This window comes from Macaca mulatta, chromosome 4 (genome assembly GCF_049350105.2).
Source record: "Macaca mulatta isolate MMU2019108-1 chromosome 4, T2T-MMU8v2.0, whole genome shotgun sequence".
NCBI classification, from domain to species: domain Eukaryota; kingdom Metazoa; phylum Chordata; class Mammalia; order Primates; family Cercopithecidae; genus Macaca; species Macaca mulatta.
In genome coordinates, this window is record NC_133409.1 from 13,867,186 (window position 1) to 13,879,320 (window position 12,135).

General features: G+C 46.0%; 1 protein-coding gene across 4 annotated transcripts in view; it reads left to right on the forward strand.

The window, feature by feature from the left end:
- The first annotated feature begins 3,511 nt into the window (after positions 1–3,511).
- Positions 3,512–12,135, forward strand: part of ARMC2 (armadillo repeat containing 2) — a 219,886-nt gene continuing 211,262 nt past the window's right edge. For all 4 annotated transcript variants that reach the window (XM_077999240.1, XM_077999241.1, XM_077999244.1 and 1 more), the window contains exon 1: positions 3,512–3,730. The gene's annotated coding sequence lies outside the window, so the exon portion shown is untranslated. The remainder of the gene's footprint in view (positions 3,731–12,135) is intronic.

Sequence of the window (12,135 nt, forward strand, 5' to 3'; positions counted from 1 at the left end):
AAGTGCTGGAATTACAGATGTGAGCCACCATGCCCGGCCCTGTCTTACCTTCTAATTCAAAGTATGGGTAAACTGACGTCGATGGCAGGTCGGAGACCTGCCTCAGGTTATATCGCTAGTTAGTGGCCCAGGTTTTAGTCCTGATCCTAAACAAGCATGCCTGTCACAATGATAGATTAGTAATAGATTAAAGCTGATTTTTTTTTTTTAGATGGAGTCTCGCTCTGTCGCCCAGGCTGGAGTGCAGTGGCATGATCTCGGCTCACTGCAAGCTCCACCTCCTGGGTTCATGCCATTCTCCTGCCTCAGCTTCCCAAGTAGCTGGGACTACAGGTGCCCACCACCAAGCCTGGCTAATTTTTTGTATTTTTAGTAGGGATGGAGTTTCACCGTATTAGCCAGGATGGTCCTGATCTCCTGACCTCAGGTGATCCACCTGCCTCGGCCTCCCAAAGTGCTGGGATTGCAGGCGTGAGCCACCGCACCTGACCTATCTGATTCTTAAATAGCATTTACTATGTGCAGGACACCATTCTAATGTATACATAAAATCGTCCCATGTTATGCATGAAGAATGTAAGGCAAAGAAAGGTTGAATAACTTGCCCAAAGTCTCAGATAGTAAGTGGCAGAGTTGGGATTTGATCCTAGGCAGTCCGGCTCTGTTCTTGACCACTCCACTATACCGATACACTAATACCCATTCTTTGACTTGTTTACATCAGGTCCAGATGAGAGCTCTCTAATAAAACTCCTCGGTCAGAGGAATACTGGCTTAACATCTTACCCCTGGAGGAGCATTTCCCAAAATATGATAGCAACAGGTGTTGAAAAAACTAACAAAAACAAAAATAAATGCTATAGCCAAATAAATTTGCAGTTACATTAAACCAAGTTAAACAGGTTTTATATTACAGAACTTCTCAGAGCCTTTAATATGCTAATAGACATTATACATTCTCTGAGAGAGTCTAAAATATTTCCCAAACTTTTGGGACCATAGAAGCTTTTTTGATGCATTGATGTCATGACATATCATGTGCCCTGTGGAAAACTCAATTGAGTAAAAAAGGCAAATTGTGTATTATTACAAAAAGAGTTTTGACATCAAGAATGTCCTAAGATGGGTTAATCCCAACACTTTGGGAGGCTGAGGCAGAAGGATCCCTTAAGCTCAGGAGTTCAAGACCAACCTGGCCAACTTAGGAAGACCCCCCATCTCTATATTTTTTAAAAGGCCTCTTTAAAAAATGAAAAAAAAAAAAAGAAAAAAAGATGAGTTCAAAACCCCCAGGGTTCCCTGGTCCACAGCTTGACAATGGCTATTCTAGAAAATACTATTTAAAATATAAGACTTGAAGCTCATCTTCAAGGGAGGCTAAATACCATATCATACTGCCCCATGCATAGGATGAAGGAGAAAAGCGAATGAAAGAATGTGGATGTGTGTTTTAAAAACAGTCCCCTTTCATTTCACATTCTATGTCCATATAAATAAAAAAAAATTAAAAAAAAAATCAGTTCCCTATCCTACTAGTTCTTTTCTTTTTTCCTTTTATATTCTCTTTCCTCCCTTTTTTTTTTTTTTTTTCATTTAAAAATCTCTTGTTGCTCCACAAAGATTTAAGGTAGCTTAATCTTCCAGTGAGTCAATGTTCCTGTTGACGGAGACATATTTAAGTAAAGGGTCATTATTTTAGGTGGATTCCTAACCCTTCACTCTATCCTAAAAATTCCCTACTATCATCCTACAGGTCAACCTAAAATTTCTGCCATTGGCATTTTGTTTATTGGGTTAAGGCCATGTCTTTCAAGAAAGAGGCCTTGGGTTAAGATACAGTTTCATTTTGCAGCTTGGTGTGAACACAGGTGGCTACTGCCACATGGGAATGTGTCTCTCAGATTAGGGCACTCATCCAGGAAGAGACCCCTAAGGACAGGGACCTGGGATGGGAAAGTACTACGATGGGTACTTGCATGCAGCCCTAGAAAGTGAGGTGCCCTGCTAAGAAGTCACTCTTTCCTTTTTAGGGAGATGTCCAAAGATACGTTTTATTTCTTTAACAGGTTTGCTTTTTTTTTTTTTTTTGAGACAGAGTCTTGCTCTGTCACCCAGGCTGGAGTGCAGTGGCACGATCTCCGATCACTGCAATCTCTGCCTCCTGGGTTCAAGCGATTCTCCTGTTTCAGCCTCCCAAGTAGCTGGAACTACAGGCATGCACCACTACGCCCGGCTGATTTTTTTGTATTAAAGTAGAAATGGGGTTTCACCATGTTGGGCAGTCTGGTCTTAAACTCCTGACCTCAAGCAATCCACCAGCCTCTGCCTCCCAAAGTGCTGGGATTAAGGCATGAGGCACTGCACCTGGCCTCTTTAACAGTTTTATCTAGGGCCTGCCCTTATCCGAGGTCATTTTGTGTTTATATTAGACTGCAGGTCTTTGAACCTGATTTCAAACCTCATGTCAAGGCTAATGCAGCATCTGCAGTACTGCACCCGAATGTGACAACCCAGACCAGGTGGGGAAAATGAAATCTAGTTCAGGCTGGGTGGCCCAAGGTCCCCCTTGTTACACTGGCCAGCAGCAAGGTAACACTGGCCTTGGCTCACAAGGCATGTAAACCACACAAGATGCTGCAGTCAACACCATCCAGGCGAGAGAGAGAATTATAGACTGGAGGGGATGCGAAGGGTCCTCTCCCTTGAGAACCCCACCGTCTCCCATGCTTGTTTGTTCTGTCTTCACAGGACTGGGGGTCCAGCTATCTGTAATTGGGAAGTGAAGAGGATGTGACCGCCAGGTGATGCTAACCCCGAATCCTTGGTGCCTGTATTATGCACCCTATGCTGAATTTCGGTTCCAGCTGTGTGCTAGGTGAGTCTTTGGGTATTTGACTGAATGATCTTTTAAGGCTGGTGTGCCCCTTGTCAAGGCTAACCCATCCAGCTAAGTGTTTTCTAAACAACAACACAGTCTGGGCACAGTGGCTCACACCTGCAATCCCAGCATTTTGGGAAGCCAAGGCAGGTGGATCATCTGAGGTCAGGAGTTCGAAACCAGCCTGGACAACATGGTGAAACCCCATCTCTACTAAAAATACAAAAATTAGCCAGATATGGTGGCGGGCGCCTGTAGCGACAGCTACTCAGGAGGCTGAGGCAGAATTGCTTAAACTCAGGAGGGGGAGGTTGCAGTGAGCCAAGATCGCGCCACTGCACTTCAGCCTGGGTGACAGAACAGGACACTGTCTCAAAAACAAAAACAAAAAACAAAACAAGCTTATTAGGAGTTTTTGTATGTATGTTAGTAATACATACGAATTATAGAAAATTTAGAAAATATGGATAAGAAAATGGAAAAGTCATCATAATCCTATCACCCAGAGATAACCACAGCCGACTTTGGATGTAAGTCCCTCCTGTCCATCCTTCCAGTCTCTAAATCTCACTACATATGCTGCTGATGGGATTCATGTGTGGTCCAAGCATCGCGCTGCCCCACCCCTCAGACGCTGATCTGCAGCCATGACTGACTTAGGGGAAGGGGCCGGTTTTTCTGTTGGGCTTCTTGGGCCTGGAGGGTAAAGGGAGGGGCTAACAGGGAGCCCGGCGCTCTCTCTGTCTCAAGGCCAGGTCTGACCTGGCAGAGAGGAACTGGCTCCACAGCTCTGGGCAGAATCCACTGCCGCTTCCATGCAGGGAGGACCGGGGGAGCCGCAGCCCCACTCTGGTAAGTGAAGAGAGGGAAGCTGTTTATCTTCAATAGTGCGTTGGGGCTGGTATTTTCTCTCCTGGCACCCTCATCCCGGGGCAGGGTCCTTGGCAGGAATGGACAGAAACAATGCCCTCTTGGCCACACTTCCACGTCCTTAGCTCCTCACACCCCCTCCAGCACTGGCCACTGAGGCTGCTCTGCTATTCCTTTTAGATTTCCCAATTCCAAGTCTATATTTAGTCTTTTCTGCACTAGAACACGCATGGCAGTTAAATATGAAATCTAAGATGTCATCAACCAGCAGCCTAGGATTCCACATAAAATGCATGCAGAAACGTACCGAGGGCTGGCTGGCTGCGATGAGTCACCTCAGGGCCCCCAGCCGCTCGCCACCTCTTAATTCTTCACATTAAGCAAGGAGAGCAACTGGGAAAGCTGGGCTCTTCGGAGGCAAACACCGGCCAACTAGGGGATGCTCCTCTGCTGTTTCCACTTCTTCCCAGGCAGCCCCTGCTGGCTTTCTGTTTATTTTGCAATTAGCACTTGAAGGAGACTCTGGGGACATTTTTGCTTGGGGGCTGAGAGCTGATATTTCAGAATTTCTTCCCCTCCTTAGAGCACTAGGTTCTGGAAGGAGGGTTTGAAAACAACAGCTCTCAGCGTTCTTTCTAATAATACTCTTGATAATGATCCTTGGCAATTTCATTATCCACAGACATGATCCTTCTGATACTCAGCCTCCCGGTTCCTCTCCTTGCTCTTTTCCACCAATCTTGTCCTTTATGGTATAGCGGCCACTCACCCCCATGGCCGTTCCCTTGACTCTGTCGTTACTCCCAGTTGCGCTGTCTATACCATCTTGACTTCAAAGGTCCCACTCTCCTAACACAGTACCCGTCCCACTCAGTCTTCCCTCTCCAGTGATTCTTCAGCTTTACTGCGACCCACAATGGACTGATCTGCGATCTTTTCACCGTTCCTTGCTCCTACTTGCAAGTCTTCCCTGCCCTCTGTACCCACTTAGATGCTGTGATCTGGAGTCTTCATCCCTCCCATCAATACACAGTCAACTCCCTTGACCCCCTCTCCTTTGTTGTACCTGCCTGGCAAGACCACAGTCCTGGCTGAATCCTACTGTCTGCCCACTGTGTGCACCTGCCCGGCTGTGTGCAGCTGCCTGGTCTCACTCTACGTTCAGCCTCACTAGCTGCAGGTGGGTCCTGGCGTCTGGCTGACACTCCTATTTCATTTCCCTGCACTACTTATTCTCACACTCTCCAAGACAGTGATTTCATATTTTTCCCCCACTCAAACTTGCAACACTTCCTCCCCTATCCTCACCCTCACCTGGTGACCTTTCTTCCAAATTCACTGAGCTAATAAAATAACTGGCTGCCAAGTTCCCATCTTCCCACCCTTGCCCGCACTCCCACCTCCATCTGTGCCTACCTGCTCTGCCTTCCCGCCTTAGACAAAGAATGAATTTCCCAAGCGCCTGTCAGCAATTCTCAAAGTGTGGGCCTGAATCTTGACTGTATCAGTATCACCTGGGGGATGGTCAGAAAATGCAGCTTGTCCACCCCTAGTCCAGACCTGCTGAATCAGAATGTCTGGGGCAGGGCCAGGCTCAGTGGCTCATGCCTGTAATCGCAGCACTTTGGGAGGCCAAGGCAGGTGGATCATTTGAGGCCAGGAGTTCGAGATAAACATGTGAAACCCCATCTCTACTACAAATGCAGAGATTAACCAGGCGTGGTGGTATGCACCTGTAATCCCATCTGCTTGGGAGGCTGAGGCATGAGAATCACTTGAATCTGGGAGGCGGAAGTTGCAGTGAGCCAAGATTGTGCCACTGCATTCCAGCTTGGGCAACAGAGCAAGACTCTGTTAAAAAAAAAAAAAAAAAAGTCTGAGGTGGGGCCCCAGAATCTGTTTCAATGAGCTCTCCAAGGCATTCTTATGCATGGCACTGAGCGAGGTCCCTTTCTGTGTCACCTACTCAAGGACATCCCTCTAGCAGTTGTCTCTTCTCTTTTTTTTTTTTTTTTTTTTGAGACGGAGTCTCGCTCTGTCGCCCAGGCTGGAGTGCAGTGGCCGGATCTCAGCTCATTGCAAGCTCCACCTCCTGGGTTTACGCCATTCTCCTGCCTCAGCCTCCCGAGTAGCTGGGACTACAGGCGCCCGCCACCTCGCCCGGCTAGTTTTTTGTATTTTTTTAGTAGAGACGGGGTTTCACCGTGTTAGCCAGGATGGTCTCGATCTCCTGACCTCGTGATCCGCCCGTCTCGGCCTCCCAAAGTGCTGGGATTACAGGCTTGAGCCACCGCGCCCGGCCAGTTGTCTCTTCTCTACAGGATCGTTTCCAATATCATACAAACAAACCAGAAACAAAACACCTCTCTAGACCCCAAGCCTGCTTTAGCTACCACCCCATTTCTCTACTTCCCTGTTTTCTCTTGAACTCCCTTCAATCAGTCTTTGGTTTTCACCCTCCTCCAAAAGTGCTCTCGCCAAGGTCATTGTGAGAGAAACTGGCTAGATGGTCACCAAACCACTTCCTCTTCCAGGGCACATAACCAAATGATGTTTCCCAGTTACTTTGCCTTTAAATGAGGCCGTGTGACTAGTTCTTGCCATGGGAACTCCAGTAGGGTCAACGTGCCAGCTTCAGGCTGAAGCACCAGAGCTCAGGTGTGCTTCTATATGGACCACTCCTTCCCTTTCCAAGGGAACCATGGCAGGTGTGCACTGAAGATGGAAAGAGCCTGGTACCCAAATCACCAAGAAGGCCACCTGCCAAATACTTGATTGGACTGTGAGATGAGTGAAATATAAGCTTTTTATTGTACTAAGTTATTGATTCCAGGGTTATTCATTGGAGAAATAAGACTGCCCCAATAAAGTCACCAGGGACTTCCAAATTTCTAAATCCAATAGTCAATTCTTAGTTATTATCACTTGTGACCAAATAGCAGCATTTGGCAAAGTCAATCAATGGTTACTTTTTGAAAAATTTTCTTTATATATTCTCTAGGCTGTTTTTTTAAGAAAAAATTCTTTAATTCACTTTAGTATGCTTTGCTAAGTCCTCTTTGTGTAAGATTGCCCCAGGACTTAGTCCTTGGATCTCTTCTCTCTCAGTACTCACTCCTTTGTTAATATCAACCTCACTCTTGGCTTTGAATACCTTCTCTACACTGATTATTTCCAAGCTTACATCTCTAGCCTGAACCCAAGACTTGCTTGATCCACAACCTACTAGACATCTCCACTTGATGTCTAATAGCTACCCAAACCATACCCAAAACCATAATCCTGATGCCTTTCACCCTACTTCACCCATAACCTTCCTCTTCTCACTAAATATTAACTCTATCCTTCCAGTTGCTTCAGCAAAAGAAGCTGTGGACTAATCCTTGAGTGTCGCTCACTTCCCATATCCTATTATTATTAAATTCTGCAGGTCTTACCCTAACAACATCCAGACTCTCAGCTCATTCTTATGCTGCTGTCATGGTCTGAGCCGCTGCCACCATCTCCTGCTTGAGTTGTCCTGCTCTCCTCCTCACAGTCTTGCTGCTCGCTTTCTTTTCTGCCTTCTTTATAGTCTTAATCCAGCACCCAGCATGAGCTTCATACACAAAAATCAGATTGTCTCACTTTTCTGTTTCAACCCTCCCCCTCTGCCAGTATTTTCCCAGATCGCTTGGAATTAAAATGCTGAAGGTGGCTCACAGACTCCCTGTTGCCCCTCTGCCTTCATCTCTCTGGACTCTCCTTGGCTCAGTCCATTCCTGTAACACCCTCTTCTTCGCTGTTTGAATCCTGCTCTTGCCTGGAATATGCTGGCCCAGATAGTCATCGCTTGCTCCCTCACTGCCTTCAAACCTCTGGTCAAATTTACCTTAACAGAGGGGCCTTCCCTGATGTCAGCTCATGCCCTACACTCCCTGTGCCTTATCCCAGCACTTATCACTACCTAGACAGTTACTTTATTGTTTGTCTACTCCCACCAGAATGTAAGGTGGGCAGGGACTTTGTCTTGTTTATTCTGTGTCTCCAGAACATAGAACAGTGTTGGGTACACAGTAGGTGCTCAATAAACATTTGTAGAATGAATGAAAGAACAAACAGCTGAAAGGGCCAGCTACAGCCTCCTTGGCTTAGTGAAGAAGCAAGTTTTTCCAGTTGTATTTTGCACTTGTGCTTCCATTCTGGTGGATCCAGAGTCTTTTCTTCCTTTCCTTGTGAAGTTTGTCTCAAGGATCTTGTCTGCCTCTTGTGTGACCTGTTTTGGACTGTCCTGGGTGATTCGCCCATCTTCTCAAAAGTTGGCCTTGCAGTTACCTGGTGACATTGTACGTGATTCTCTATCACAGATTCTTGTTCATGAGGCTCCAGGACTTCATTGTACACCACGGGGAGGGCTGATCCTCCACCTGCTGAGGTCTGACTAGAGTCACCAAGGGCAGCATCGGGTTCTTCTTTTGCAAAAGTGCAGAAAAGCAATCATGAAACCATCAGAGGAGAGGATGGAGGTGTGGAGGCCCGTCCAGTCATAGGATTCTGGAAGAAGTCATAGGATTCTGGAAGAAGTGCTGCTTCCTGGTGCCCCCTCCTCTCCAGCACTGTCTCTGGGAAAGGTTGTTGGAACCAGAAAACACACAGCCTTGGTTGATGAAAAGCCTGTTTATTCCTAGTACACTGGACACTTTGTTCAGGAATAGTTCATCCATTTGAAAATATTGCCCTTGTAATGGTGCCAAGGTCATTGCCTGCTGGGGTTATCAGCACTGTGTGTGCCAGCTCTGACTGGGTGTTTTAATAGGTGGATCATTTCCCTGCCAGAGGGACTACAGAACATTGAATGGTTAATTTGTATTCAGTGCTATCCCTGCATGCAGTCTTCATATTCAGTTTTTGTTGGGACTTTAAGAAAAAAAGAGAAATGAATAAATAGGTTAGGATGCAATGAACTGCTTTAAAAGGAATTTTAAGTGGTACTGACGCACTTTAGAGTTCTCCATACCCATCTGATAATAACAATGTACCTACCTTTGCAAAGTTTGCCAAACAACAGCAACAAACTCTTGTATTCATTGTCTCCTTTGATGCTGAAATCCGTCCTGTAAGGTAGGGTGGTGTGCTCCTACCTTACAGGATTGATTTGAGCATCAAAGGAGACAATGAATACAAGGTGAGAAACTGAGGCTCAGGGAAATTAAATGGCTTTTGTCAAACAAGGTCAAAGAATTAACACAGTGGAACCAGCATTGTGACCCAAGTCTCTTAGTGCCCAGATTTGACCCTGTCCATCCCATCATGGTGAGCCAGGCAGGTGTACAGGGGAAGGATCTAGCTGGGTTTGGACAGAGATGCTTGATGTGTCGAAGTGAATGTGAGTGAAGAATAATTTTGTTACTAGCTATAGCCCTCTGTCAGCCAACACATGGTAATAAATACAGTTGCTCACCTTGAAAATGGTGTGAAGCCCCTACCTGCTGAGTGGATGATGAGTGTCCACTCATGTGTGGCCAGGCCTGGGGGAGGCAAACATTCCATGCAGCAGCCTGTGGCACTGTGGGAAAATCTCCTCTCTGGTTTTTAAGAGATCAGAGTTCTAGTGCCAGCTCCACAGCACATAGGTCCATCGTGTGACTTTGAGCAAACAAGGTCTATAATCTGTAAAAACATATTTGATCACATCTGTTCACCCCCCTAGTATAGACAGACAAGTTTTATTGCAATGTACCAGTGGCTGGAATAAAGAAATAAAAAGCTCACCCATCAAATTGGTGAATGCCATGAAGTTAGAGTGTAGCTAATGACAAATGACAGATAAGTTTTCTTGAAGACCTTGAGACTTGTAGGAACATTTAGATGAAACGTCTAAGGTAAATGCACAGAATTGTATTTAGGTTTAACAAAAATTGCACCAGTGACAGCATTTGTTCTTGATGCACACTAGTTTACTTGTTGAAAAGATTTGGGAAAGGGAATACACAGGTTTGGACTCGAGAAGATTTAGGAGTTTTAATTGATTCAAGTCTCAATATGAATGGGGATTGACAAAGAAATTAGCACAACCATGGACTCTCCCAACACAAGTGTAGAATCTAGGACAAGGAACCATGTTGGGCTTGCATGCGTGGCCAGGTAAGCATTGGGTTCTGTAAGCATACGCTTAATAAGGTTATTGACAAACTGGAACTAGCGTAAATGGTTGGGAGATCATAGTCTATATCAGTGGTTTTAAGGCCTGTAAGGAGAACACTTAATGGGCTGACATGATGGTGGTTTGCACAGAAATAAATAGTGAGGAGGATGAGGAAGTGCATAATCCATATGGGTATCTGCAGGGCCAAAGCGAATCCAGCAGATGAAGCTAAAGGGAGGCAGAGTTTACCTGTAAAAATGGAAGCAGGAGGCCTTGCCAGGTGGTGAGCTGCTTCTTGTCAGATGTGCAGGCAGTGGCAGCCTGACCTCCTTGTGGGGACTGGCACGGAGGTTCCAGCACCATGTGAGATTGGAGCTAAGGAAGGGCTCTTGACTGACAGCAGCAATCTAGGAAATGGGAGAATGAGTGAGATGAAAACTGGAAATGCTTTGTAAATGTGAGGTTGTACTGTTAGGCGCTGAGGAGGAAGGCCCTCAGCATTGCCTCAACTCAGACTTTCCACCATTCCTAGGTAGGGCGAGAAGTGTCTGTCTATACTCACTCCTCACTATCTACAGCCGGTCTCTAAGCTCTGCCCGTCCCTCTGCATATGCCTGCACACAGTCACACAGTTTGCTAAGAAGTGTTCTTTTGTTTGTTTTAGACAAGGTCTCACTCTGTTGCCCAGGCTGGAGTGTTCCTGAGCAGCTGGGACTACAGGCATGAGCCACCACGCCCAGCTAATTTTTACATTTTTTTGTAGAGATGGAGTTTCGCCATGTTGCCCAGGCTGGTCTGGGACTCCTGGGCTCAAGCAATCCTCCCACCTTAGCCTCCCGAAGTGTTGGGATTACAGGTGTGAGCCACTGTGCCCGGCCTGCTGAGACTTTTGAATGTGTCCTGTTTCCACTATACAATTGAGAACACTGAAGTACCAGAGAATTCCAGAGTCTGCTCCTGAAAGAGGCCACCCTTGAGTGTGAGTCTGTTCCAGGTAAATCAAGTGAGCTGGAAGATCAGTGAGCTTGCATTTATTTGGTATCTTTTTTTTTTTTGTTCCTTCTTTAAAGGGAGCCGTAGAATTAAGGGTTGAGGTTTTTCTTTCTTCCTTTTCTTTTTAGAGTTTTTTTGGGCTACCTAATACATCAGCTGAACTAATCTGCAGAAAATAAATTTATCTTTAAAATAGAGCTATTTAGATGCCTGAGTAACAAACCCTATCTCAGTAGAAGCTGTTGGCAAAATGAAGCTCACCTCTTAGGCTGACAGCACAGTGGAAATGATGCTCATGGTTTCAGGGGTGAAACCAGATTGGCTTCCAGCCAAGGGTGCCTTACTAATGGGCGTATTTGCATTTGGGGAGGAAAAGACCTGTGGCAACACAGCCGCGTGGTTGTTCCTCATAACCCACAGTTGGGTTTCATCTGGACTGCCTCCCCACCCCTAGCATCTGCTGATGTATCTGTGTCTAAAGCCATAGTTTACTCTTTTTTGTCCTCATCCTTCAACAAGCCCTACGTCTTATGTGCCTACTGTCCAGACTTCTCTTAAATCTATCTATTCCTTTCCACCCCAACTATCAACTCAACTGAATAGCCACTAAATGAGGCATTGTGCTGGGCTCTGAATTGCAAAGATCATTAGGGTATTTGGTCTTATTACTTCAATTCTGGGTTATGCACCTGTGCCAAGGAGGTGCAGCTGATTTTCCTGATTACACTTCCAGACCTGCCACTGCTTCTCATACACACAACTGTTGCTCAGATGCTATCGTGTCCTTCCTGTGAGGTATAGTCAAAACCTGCATTTTCAGAGGCCTCTGTAGCATGCACCCATTGTGACTGTGCAGTCTTAGCTCCTTTTGGCCCTGTAGAAGGAGAGTGGATTCTAGAAAGATCCCTGCCCAGCCACTTCCTGCCCACTGTGACCTTGAGCAGAATCTCAGGCTCCAAGTGTTGTATGAGTGATGGTGAAGGGGTAGCAAGGAAACTTGAGTGGGTTTGTCAGAACTAGGAGCAATAAGAAAACTTGAAAGAGCCTCCTGTCTTAAGAAGGCACTTGACTGCCTCTGATCAATTCAGGGAGGCTTCAACAGCTCTTAAGAGGATTAGGCCAAAGGACTTCAGTGAAACTTTTGTGCTTTTGTTCCCTAGAGTAGAAACCCTTGACACGTGTTACACACAAACAACACTTGGGGTAGAACAAGAGCTTCGCAATGATCTGTCTGGAACCCATGATACAATTCAGCATCTCTTTAGAGCTT